The sequence below is a fragment of the Cebus imitator genome, unplaced genomic scaffold, assembly GCF_001604975.1.
Source record: "Cebus imitator isolate Cc_AM_T3 unplaced genomic scaffold, Cebus_imitator-1.0 Scaffold31, whole genome shotgun sequence".
Taxonomy (NCBI): domain Eukaryota; kingdom Metazoa; phylum Chordata; class Mammalia; order Primates; family Cebidae; genus Cebus; species Cebus imitator.
In genome coordinates, this window is record NW_016107346.1 from 7,428,986 (window position 1) to 7,441,715 (window position 12,730).

Here is a 12,730-nt window from a genome sequence, read left to right on the forward strand (position 1 = left end):
AAAAAAAAAGATAAACTGGGTAGCTTATAAACAATGAAACTTATTTCTCACAGTTCTGACGGCTGGGAGATGCACAGGGCGCCATCGTGCTGAGGACCCTCTTCTGGGTTGCAGAATGACAACTCCTTGTTTTGTCCTCACGTAGTGGAAGAGCCAAGGAGTTCTCTGGGGTCTCTATTATGAGAGCAGGGATTCCATTCATTAGGGCACAGCCCTTATGACATAATCACTTTCTAAAGGCCCCACCTCCTACTGAATTCTGGGGGTGACACAAACATTCAGACCATAGCAGCCGCTATATCATTATCATACCTAACAAAATGAACAATCATTCTTTTATATTACCTAGTACCCAACCCGTGCTCCACTTTCCCCAGTTGTTGCCAAAATGTCTTGCAGTTGGTCCATTTGTGCCAAGATCCATGCTAGCCTACACATTTCATCCTGTTCAGCATTGTTGCACTAAATTTAGCAACATGTCTGGACAAGGCTGCATTAGCCTGGGGAAGCAGAGGGGACATAGAAGGCTGTGTTCCTGCCTGAGGGTCTGGGACCTTAACAACGTGGCATATCATCAACTCTGGGAGTGATGAGGTGCTCCTGGCCCTGGTGCAGAAGCCTGGAGCTGGAAAAACAATTCGTCTTCCAGAAGACCTGATGGAATTCTCACCTGATCAGATGTTACCATCTGACACTGTGTGGCTCTGGGAATAACTGCAGTGGACAAGTTTACACCTCTACGTGGTCCAGCTAGTATTCCTAATCTCTTTGCAGTGATTTCTGACTATGCCAACTTTCTTCCCCATTCATGAACATTACTAACTTACCCATCAGTGCTTGTTTCTGGACTTTCTGCCAATCTGAGCTCTTCGTGTCTTTTGTCAGTTCTATTGATAGTCACTTGTCTTCCCGGAAGAGTTTCCCAAATTTGAAACATTTGCCACCTTGTCATAAAGGAAAACTGTGTAACTCATCTTTAAAGAACCTGGCCACAAAGAATCAGTGAACTTCCTGTGCAGGTAAAAGATTTTCATCTCCATCCTTATAAAATGCCCCTATAATGCTACATTAATGGAGCATCTCTGACTTTTATTTTATTTCATTTTATTTGAATTTTTTAACTTAAATCTTTTTTAGTTTTATGGGGGAAGGGATGTGGAGCTTCCATGCCCTCCCTGGGTGAGCCACTTCCAGGAATCTCCACATGTTCAGATATCCGGAAGCTCAGCATCTCTGGCTTTGACCTCTTTGCTGTAACACCTGGCCTATGAAACAATGGTAGATATGTTCTTTATGGGAAATTCAATATTCTCACTGCAAAGTCCTTTCTGTTCCCCTCCCAAATCAAAGCAGACAACTCTTGGTAGTGCTTTTGCATTTCACTTTTCATCAAACACTGTTTTTTTCTTCTTTGTTGTTGTTTTTTCTAACCACTAGATGATGTGGAACATCAAGCACTTTTCTTTCATAAGTTATTATTGAGACTATATCTTATATAGTTCATCTTTCCTTTCATGGCTTATTAAAAAGTAGTTCTTTCAATTTATGACTGACACAGTCTAACAAGCACTATGAGCTAGGATGTGTTACAAGCATCTGTACTTTTGTCAAACTGTATTGCAAATTTCCCACCAGTGTAATTTATTTTAATATTTTCCAAATCTTTGGCAATATTTTCTGTTTCTTCCACTTTTTGACCAGCAAGGACTGCAGTTTAATCTTGCCACAAAATTGCCTCCAGATATTCCTCCTATTGTTTTTATTCCAGCAGAATGAGACTTTTATACATAGTGTGCTTTTCATCTTTTACATAAGGAATCTCAAAAGAGGTTTTGTAAGTATTTATCATTAAGTCCAATAGAATTTTGTAACGGTCTGAATAAGGTTTATCATAGCTTTTAAAATAAAGTAATAAAAAATTGGAGCGTTTTCATCCTTGGGATGCTTTTTTTTCTTTTTCTTTTTTCTTTTTTTTTTTTAATGGAGTCTTACTCTGTCACCCAGTCTGGAGTGCAGTGATGTAATCTCAGTTCACTTCAACCTCTGCCTCCCAGGTTCAATTTAATCTTGTGCCTCAGCTTCCTAAGTAGCTGGGACTACCAGTGTGCACCACCACACCTGGCTAATTTTTTTATTTTTAGTAGAGATGAGGTTTCACCTTGTTGGCCAGGCTCTCAGACTCCTGGCCTCAAGTGATCTGCCCACCTTGGCCACCCAAAGTGCTGGGATTATAGGCATGAGCCACTGTACCTGGTCTAGGATGCTTTTTTTTTTTTTTTTTTAAGAAAAAAGGTCATATTAATCATGTTAAGTTTATGTTGAACTGTATGGAATTTCTAATTTTATATCAAAATATAGCTAAATATTGTCAACTCTATATGATTCAGCCTAATACTATTTGATTTCTTGATTTCTCAATACATATACACCTAAGGCAAGGTTTAAAACTAATAAGAGTGGCTTTAGAGCCATAATCCAGAAAGAATTCTTAATAGTCTTGAATTTTTTTAACCAACTGTTGGTCAGCACTGATTAGACCATCATTGTTTTTAACCTTATGTTTATTGATACTAGGAATAGAGACTGTCAGTTCCTCCATGTTCTTGTAGAGTCGTTTGACTTGCCTCATTAGTCTCTTCAATCTGTGAGTCCTTTGCAGCACTTTTTAAAGCCACTTGTTCATTTGGAGAGTATAACTCATAAGTCTACTTGGCAGGCACATTTAAATCACAGAGAGGGTATGAGGATGCCACAAGCAGCACCCCTCTTCTTGGGAAGCACCCTCTCTTTCCTTGGGATCCCACACTCCACGGAAGCCTCATAACCTGTAATCCAGCAAGGATGTCAGTGTCTATTGATACATGGAATATTAACAAAGCTTTAAATACAAATTAAATAGCCCTAGCTATTACATTTTATTTCTGCCCTCCAGCATGGGCACTCCTTTTCAGGAGGTCACTGTTCTAGGTTGGGCGTGGTGGCTCACGCCTGTAATTCCAGCACTTTGGGAGGCCAAGGTGGGTGGATCACTTGAACTCAGGAGTTCGAGACCAGCCTAGGCAACATAGCGAAACCCTGTCTCTTCCTAAAATACAAAAATTAGCTGGGCATTGTGGTATGCACCTGTGGTCCCAGCTACTTAGGAGGCTGAGGTGGGAGGGTCACTTGAGCCCAGGAGGTGAAGGCTGCAGTGAGCTGAGATCACACCACTGCACTCCAGCCCAGGTGACAGAGGGAGACCCCATCTCAAAAAAAAAAAAAGAGAGAGAGAGAGAGAGATTGAGAGAGAGAGATCACTGTTCATTATGACCGTGGGCATGTCCTCTACAATAGGCTGCCCATCACTCTCCAGCCCCCCCAGCAACTCATCAGACCCAGCCTATGGTTGATGCCCAGCCTCTCTCTTGAGAGTCACATTCACAAGAAGCCACCTTCGCTGTCTGTTCTTCCCTAATCTGCCCTTACTCCACATTCTGTATTCTTAGCCTAATACACTACACTCCTGTGGAGTCTCAGGTGCAGCACGTGCACACATTGCATTAGTAAGAACTGGCTTTCAGTCAGGCAAGGGAGGAAACTAATTTCTAAACTGGAAAGCACCACACAGGCATTGGAGCAATGTTCTTTTACAGGCCCAGCCCAGGACTAGTGGATCCAAGTCTCTGGGTCATGCCCTAGACATCTATATCATTACGTGCCTTTCTACTAATTATGCACAGTTATGCATATTTAAATTTCAGAACTTCAGAATTAGACCTCACATCACCTGCCTACTCTTATTTTGGGAAATTTCTGACAATGCTATATGATGGCAGTGAATACTCTCTTCATTAAGAGCGAACTTAAAGGCACATGATCAGCATTGCACTTGTTGAATGAATAATTCCTCTGGGCTTCTGGGAGAAAGATAACTTTTTGGGATAGTTGGTTGGGGAAAAAAAATCTACCTTGAGTCTGGTGTTGAAGGTTGTAGAATTTCAATTAAGAATTGAGTATCGGAATAACAAAGGGGGAAAGACCTGAAGTCAGGGAAGGTTTGTGGTCTTATTCTTCTGATTCTCAAAAAGCTGGAAGGATTCTATTTTTTAAAAAAATCAAAATTATTGAGAAAACTTTCTAAACTGTAGATTTGTGTCTACTCTCACTAGTTTTGAACCTTGCCTTAGGTGAAAGTGTTTTGAGAAATTAAGCAATGATTGCATTATACGTAGTCTTATGGGTCCACAGAGGAGGCTTTTTGTGGAGTGCTTGTTTGTCTCTAGACATGGTTTTGAGCAAAGCATCTATGCAGTGCCTCAAACAGAGGAAGAAAAAGGAGCTTCTGATGGAAAGTGGGGCCCCAGGACAGCGTGGTGCTGCCGGCTCCAGGCAACAGTCCAGACACAGCCAGCCAGGACATGGAAAGGCTAGGCTTGATTTCCATGATTTTTTTCTAAATAAGTCCTACGAGATGTTGGAAGCCGTGCTGCAATAAAAAATAATTAGCATAAAGAACTTTAACAACAAACACTCAGGAGCTCCCTGGATAGGAGAAGAAACAGAGGAAGGAAATGAGGAATCGGGGGATGCAGGCCTCACCGTTATGACCAACCCCACTCACTGCAGAGACTGTCTGTCTACATAGCAGGCAGTGCTGGGCTAAGATTCCTCCAAGAACACTGCTTACTGAGCTCCCCTTGACTTTCATTGACCAGGTTGAGGTTCATGAGACATGGAGCTTACTCTGCTCCTTCAGCAATGGCTCTGGCGATTTCAAATCCTCTCCTGCTTGTCATTCTAAACTGAATGTGTGACAAAGAAATCCAGATGGAGATGGCTGGATATGGTGCACAAACAGTTCAGATCAACCCATAAAGTGACTGAAGTGAAATGGGACCAAGGCATGTCCTTGCCTTAAGGTTAGAACAGATAATGCATAAAGATGGGCACTGTTGGAAACAGATGCTTGGTGCTGCAAAGAAAAATCAGCACTGAGACAAAAGATCTTTTAGCAGGGCAATTTTTACTTTTTGCAGAAAGGGTGTTCTTGTTAGCTATCTTGCTATGAGAGTACAACGAACAAAGGAAAAGCAGACATATTTATCTTTTATGCATTTGGGGTCATCTTTACTGCTGTGTCTGATCTCTGTTGGTTGGAGCTAGACTTCACAATCCAAATTAAAACTTGATTGGCTAACAACTTAAAACTTTTCTAAGCAGGTAAAAGCAATGGAGAACAAAAAGGAAGTCTAGATAAGGCAGGGGCGTAGGCTGCGAGATGGGACATGCCTGTGAGCACAACTCACACAGATATCTTGCTTAAAGTACAAGGACATAGGATGTACTATGTGCTTGTGGGCATGTATAACAGCTACATAGGATGGGGTTAAAAAAGAGCTACTAGCAAGAAGGCTTTGAAGAAAGTTAGTCTTTAAAACAAACTATTGTTTCTAATACTTACTATTTATTCTTTAATGAGAAAGGAAATTTTGAAGAGGAACTTTTCTACTTCCTACAGGCACTTAGCAGGGGCTGTATTAGTTTCCTAGGACTGCCATAACAAAGTACCACAGACTGGGTGGCTTACATCAGAAATGTACTGTCTCACAGTTTCAGAGGCTGGAAATCTGAAATTGAGGTGTTAACAGGGCCATGCTCCCTCTGAAAACCTGTAGGGGAGAATTCTTCCTTGCCCCTTCCAGCACCTGGTGTTGCTGGCAATCCTTAGTGTTCCTCAGCTTATAGATGTCACTCTAATCTCTGCCTCTGTCTTCACATGGCCGTCTTTCTCTGTGACTGCCTCACTTCTTAAAAGGACACTAGTTATGTTGGAATAGGGCTCCCCCTACTCTAGTATGATCTCATCCTAATTACAGCTGCAATGACCCTATTTTCAAATAAGGTCACAGTCTAAGATTCCAGGTGGTAGGACTTCAACTTATCTTTTTGGAGAATACAATTCAACCCAGCATAGGGCATAAGAAGTATCTGTTGCAGGAGTGACAAAAGGTCCTTCCAGCACGGGCGTTCTCTGTCTCTATAAATTAGACAACCCAACGTGAAGTGCTGTGAAAGCTAGAAGTTACACTTGCAGGAGCACTATGGCTGCATCCCATTACTGTCCGTGGGGACAAGGTCGACTGGTAATATCATTCTGGCTTCTGGCTCTGCCATCAGGTTTTGCTTCACTCAGACCCAGACAGGCTGGGTCCTGACTACTGTTCAATCAATGTATATAATTACATCCTCTAGCCACAGGAGAGCTCTGTACAAGAATATTTCTTCTGGCTGGGTGTGGTGGCTTACACCTGTAATCCTAGCAGTTTGGGAGGCTCAGGTTTATGCCGTGGGGAAGCAGGCTTTGTTTGGCTAAGAATTATATATTTGAGAGCTCCCTAATTCAGGGTGCTTTGAGTAATGGTGGGCAAGAAATGCTATTAAACCAGGCATGCTTGTTGTCTTCTGCTTATGAAAGATCTTGGCTTTATACTGTAATGGCATCTGGGGATATAAAACGTCATTGGTGGGCAAATGCTTTACAATGACACAATCTTACCCAAAGATTTATTGATGGTTGCATTATGATGGAGAAGTGCTCAAATAGCTATTGCTTTCTGCTATATTGTATAGGGGCGGGGAAGATATATTGCTATGATTTACCATCCTCTCCTCCACAATTAACAATGAGCTGCTTTTTGGTAAGGAATGGCTGGGCCCTTGTTAAACCATTAGGTGGCGCTGTCTCTGCGGTAAAGCAGGGCAATGCGATAGCTACACTGTTAAAATTATTTCGTCACAATATTACATAGTTACAGTGCTGTAAATCCATGACTGAGGCCATCTGTAAACTAAAAATAATTTCCCAATTGTCTAAGCTGATGCACAGTACAGGAAAAAGCAAGGTCTACCATAACCACAATGAGCGAGTGCTGGGGTCCAACAGGACTTAGATGGCTTATTGTGGTTTCTTCAAGGGATGGAGGCTTTAGGATGGGGATCCCAGGTCTCAGGTCTACTGACCTTTTAACAGCATCCTACCCTTGGATCACCACCCCCAGCTGGCAGAGCATATTAGTAGTTTGAACAATAGAGCCACACTAAGGTTGAAAGTAAGGCAGCTGGGAGAAGAGGTAGTTTTGCTCAAAGTAACTGTGCCAATAATCGTGGAAGCAGGAGGAAAGAATATTTTTTGATATAGCTTTCTATTTATAAAAGAAAGATATATCAGCGAAACACTATGAAAACACACATATAATATTTTTCCAAACATTTCAAATCACCCCTCCATTCAATGTGCCTGTTTTGAATATGGTCTACTCTCCTGGTATTTATGTATGTATGATTTTATATGTAAGTAATTAACACGTCTGTATAATATAAGCATGTGTATTTATAATTTACATCTACCTATATAATTTACCAAAATGAGGACCTCCTGTACATTCTGCCTTGCAGTCTGTAATCTATTGCAGTCAATATTATGTTATTGAGTCAATATTATTTAGAACCTGACTATAGGATTGTGAAGCAATCCATCATATGGTCACATCTGGGATACATCTAGGTGATCAGATCACACTGAAGCAGGAACTGTACCACAGAGCTGGTCCCACCTTAAGCAGCACCAGCTTTGATCACCTAGCTGCATCCCAGGTGCCTTAGTCCATTTTCTGTTATTTGGAACAGAATACCTGAAATTGGTTAAGTTATAAAGAAAAGGAATTTATTTCCAACAGTTATGGAGGCTAAGAAGTCCAAGGTCAAGGGGCTGCATATGGTGAGGGCCTTCTTGCTGGTGGGGACTCTGCAGAGTTCTAAGGTGGCTCACGGTGTCACATGGTGAGGAGCTGAGTGTGCTGTCCCAGGTCTCTCTTCCTCTTCTTATAAAGCCACCAGTCTCACTCCCATAACTCATTGATCCACTAACCCATTAATCCATGAATGTGTTAATCCATTCATGAGGGCCAAGCCCTCATGACCCAACCACCTCTTAAAGACCCCACCGCTCAATACTGCCACATTGGGGGTTAAATGTCAACATGAGTTTTGGAGGGGACAAACATTCAAACCATAGCACCAGGGTTGGATGTTTCGGTGGATAGATTTACAATTAGCTGTTTTGTTTTGTTTTGCTTCCTTATCTTTGAGGCAAAGAGTTGGACTGCAGTGGCCAAAACAAAGATGAAGACTGAGAAGGAAGGCAAAAACCTTTCTGGTTTGTCCTCCTCCCCTACATCCCCCCACCCCCACCATGCCTTCTATTCCCTCAGCTCCACACAGAGCCCACAGTCCTTGAGTTAATTAGAAATGCTGGAGGAGCATGGAGTGATGGTAGTAGATTACATCTCTCAAGGTTCCATAGAGCATGATGCTGCATGGTATTATGAAATGCATTATTTATTTCAAATACAGCTTGCCTCCAGGCAGGCAATTCAGCCTTTCCACAGTCTGTCCATGCTACTAGTCTAGTCAAGGATGTGAAAGCTAACATTCATATGCTGGATATTCAAGAAAAATTCTACATTCAAGTGTATGCTTGGGGTTGATTGGCAATTTGAGGCTGTATGCCATTTTTAAAAATAAGACACAGGGTTCTCATCCTATTCCTTTTAGAAAATTTCCAGGAAGAAGGAACATTATTCTTTCGTACAATTTGTCTGTTTCTTTGCTTGTTGTCACTCATGTGGCCAACAGAGAATGCGTCATACCCGATGTTCTGTGATTAAAAAGCAATTTCCAGCTGTGGTATGAAGACTTCGGGGTGGACTTTGAGCTCATTGAGTCCAGTGTGACAAGGAAGATACATTTGTTAACTGCTTGCAGTTTGTGCAGTAGCTCAAACGCAGAGAAGCAGGCACATGTACAGGGGAGACCTATTGTTTTGCTTATCTTAGAGTCTTGAAGGGTAGGGCTGGTCAAGAAGGTGAAGATCCCTATGTGAATAGCTTAGGTGAGAGAGGTAAGGATAAACAAGAGTTAAACTGCACTCCATAACAGTGTTGGCATTGCCTCCTGGGGCTTAGGGAAAAAGTGGAGGCTGTGGAAGGGGAAGTGGGAGGAAATGGGTCCTAGCCATATGGTAGAAAAAGGGGCCTGTAGGAGGACATGTGTGGCAATGGGAAGGGAGGATGGGGGCCAGTACTCCACCCATCCAGTGAAAGAGAACCCACCAAGCAAATGCATGAGGTGCTTTCAGCTGCCCAGAGGCAGCAGGCTCTGTGCCTGCTGAGAAAGAAAAGTCAAGGTCCCCAGAAGTTGAGCCTGAGGCAGGAATTTGAGTACAGGTAGATTAACTAGGGAAGTGATCCCAGGAAACACTGGAAAGGGGTAAGACCAATCAGGAAGCTGGTACCATAAGCCAGGGGTGAGGTTATGGTGGCACATTCCAAGGTGGTAGCAAGGGAGGGAATGAGATCAGATGAAAAGGGCATCATTTGTAAGAGAAAGCATAAGTAAAACATGCATTTGTTCCCAAAGTGATGTTACAGAGATCCATGTCGTAAAAACCTGAATAGCAAGAAGAGAGCCAGGCACAGACACTGTTAGTATGAGATGTGAATTCAGAGAGGGAAGGAGTGGGGTGCCCAGCTTGATCAATGCCTCAGTCCTTCCTCCCATTCCTGTGCTTATGGCAAAGACCCTCTTTGAACTGTCACTCTTTTCCCCATGAAGTTCTGATATGGTTTGCATGTGTGTCTTCTCCAAATCCCATGTTGAAGTGTAATTCCTCCTGTCGAAGGTGGGGCCTGGTGGGAGGTGATTGGATCATGGGGGTGGACCCCTCATAAATGACTTGGTGCCATTCCCAGGGGTGATGAGTGAGTTCTTGCCAGTTGTTTCCAGGAGATATGGTTGTTTAAAAGGCTCTGGGAGCTCCCCCTTCTCTCTCTTGCTCCCTCTCACCATGTGACACTGCCAGTTCTCCCTTACCTTCTACCATGATCAGAAGCTTCCTGAAGCCCTCACCAGAAGCAGATGCTGGTGCCATGCTTCTTGTACAGTCTGTAGAACAGTGAGCCAAATAACCTCTTTTCATCATAAATTACCCAGTCTCAGGTGCTCCTTTATAGCAGTGCAAACAGACTAACACAAGTGTCCATGCCTGCAAGATGCCCACAGCTAGAGCTTGGATTGCAATTTTTTGAGCCAACTAAATCTGTGTTCACTGGATACTGAATTGCAGGGGGTTCCAAAGTCAGCATTGCCTCGTTTACTTCCACACACCTTCCAAAGCTAATTAGTGTCATGGTCTTTGAGACCCAGCTGGTAGGCTTGAGTTTCCCTCTGCCCCTTTCTGAAGGGTGGGGATGTGCTGTTATTTGCTGCTTGCTATTACTATTTTTTATTTTTTCAAGTAAAAGCTGTTCTTAAAGATGACTGATGTGACTTTCCACTTAGTCTTTTGCAGCTTAATCGTTAATGTGTTCAGAAGACCCAGTCTGTATTTGAACTGATTTGGGAAGAAATCTGGCAGCTCCTACAACTAACTAAGACTCATCTTCGTATCCACGTGGACACAAATGCAGTGCCTTTATTGTGCCCAATGGTTGACGAAATGACAAACTATGGAGATAAATCATTCTTTTCTAAACTCACCTTTCCTGTTTGGCACTCCATTTACGCATATGGCAACTTTGTCCAAAGGATGAAAGGACAGACCCTCCAGACATGGCTCCTTGCAGGACACAGGACAAGGTAAGAGCTGGGCTGCATTTTGGCCTCCACGGCCCCAGCCCCCAGTTCCCAGCTGCCTTGTGTAACATGGGATCTGCACCACAGCATCCAGCAGGCTGAAGCTACACAAAACAGGTATCAATAAATTAAAGCTAGCCAATTATCCAGAGACCTTATTATGCATTCCTGAAAAAGATCTGCCACCGCCATACATATAATTTCATATACATACGAAATTCATATAATATTTTGGCTGGGTGTGGTGGCTCATGCCTATAATCACAGCACTTTGAGAGGCCCAGGCGGGTGGATCACTTGAGGCCAGGAGTTTGAGACTAGCCTGGACAACATGATGACACCCTGTCTTTATCAAAAAATACAAAAACATTAGCCAGGCATGTTGGCACACACCTGTAGTCCAAGTTACTTGGGAGGCTGAGGCACAAGAATCGCTTGAACCCAGGAGGTGGAGGTTGCAGTGAGCCGAGATCATCCCTCTGCACTCCAGCCTGCGCAAGAGAATGAGACGCTGTCTAAAAACAAAAAAAAAGAAAGAAAGAAATTCATATAAGTTGTGAGGATCTCCAACTGTGAACTGTCACAGGCAATGACAATATCCTTTGCATTATGTTTGGAAAGACAGTCTCCATGCCCCTCCCCCTAGTCACTGCCTTGGGTCCAGCAGTCCAGGCAGTTGTAGCAGCACTGTCAGTGGCCTCCCCACATGCCCTTGACCCTCACCATTCCCACACATGCAATGGCTTCCTACAGCAAGCGTTTGCAACTCATTGCCTAAGTGCTATCTCTCACTGCAGGAATGTTCTTGGCTGCAGGTGCAGCAAGGAGGATACGCTGCAGGATCTAATGCCTCTGCCTCATCTGTTAGTGGTGACAACTCTGAGAAGTGCTCTTTATACTCTCCCAAGTTTCTGCAGGGGAATTAAGTCCCAGTTGTATCCAGCAGCAACCTGCTTGTTACAGGATCTCACTCTGTCAACCAGGCGGGAGTGCAGAGGCGTCATCATACATCAGCAGACTTGAACTCCTGGACTCACCCAATCCTCCTGCCTTAGCCTTCTAAGTAGCTGGGACTACAGACACAAACTATAGGGTCCAGCCCTATAGGGTTCTGTGTGCGCCTCCCTATTGGTGCGGAGGTAAGAAACTGTAGAAATAAAAGACACAGACACAGAGGTAGAGAAAAGAGAGTTAGGGCTCGGGGATCCACTGCGAACCAAAGCGCGGAGACCTGCAGTGACACCGAGTGCCTAGACACTCTGACTTTTATTGAGTACAAAGCAGTGGGCAGGGAATGTAGGGTGAGGTAATGGTGGTCGGTGATTGGGTCAGGTAAACCACGTGTCTTGGAGATAGGGGGCCCAATACTTTCAAGTAGCCGAGGAGAAAAGCTAATGCGTCAGCACTCTTCACATACTTGTCAGAAATGTCAAGGACACTACGATTATGTTACTATTATTAATTCTTATCTTTTAAGAAAAAGAGAAACCAGGTGCAGAAGCAGGGCATGAGAGTAGACATGGAACGTGACCATTGAAGCACAGCATCACATAGAGACAGTTAAGCACCTGGATGTCTGTGGGCTTCCCTGATAGCCATCAGGCCTTGCCACAAGAGCTTGGAGAAGTGGAGTTTTCTCCTAACTTCCCCAGGAAGGAGATGTCTCCGTCATTTTGGACATCTCCTTCCCTAGCTAGCTAAACAGCAGGCACTTTCACAGCGCTGGTGCCGCTGCACAGCCGAGGCGCCCTCCGGCAGCCCTTATGCGGGTGTGACAGAGGGCTTAGAGCATCCTGCCTTAGGATCACTTTGTTCACAATGTTCCCTCAGTTCCATGCTTCATAGCCTGATAGTCATTAGTAAAATTAAAGGTTATATTGAGTGTATATCTTTATGATTATTAGTAACTAAAAGATTATATATGATTATATAAAGGAATAACTATGTGCCTACATTTCTAATTCTTTTCTAAATCAATATTTATATGGGAACAGGCTGAGGCTTCAGACCCTTGCCACAGCACTTGAGGGGATTCCCCCCTACAACACACCACCATTCC

The 12,730-nt window shown here is 43.4% G+C and overlaps 1 long non-coding RNA gene across 1 annotated transcript in view; it reads left to right on the forward strand.

The window, feature by feature from the left end:
• The window catches only part of LOC108300990, a 27,321-nt gene extending 16,747 nt beyond the window's left edge, over nt 1–10,574 (forward strand). The window contains exon 3 of the long non-coding RNA XR_001823685.2: nt 10,388–10,574. This is a non-coding gene — a long non-coding RNA (uncharacterized LOC108300990). The remainder of the gene's footprint in view (nt 1–10,387) is intronic.
• Nucleotides 10,575–12,730: the final 2,156 nt, after the last annotated feature.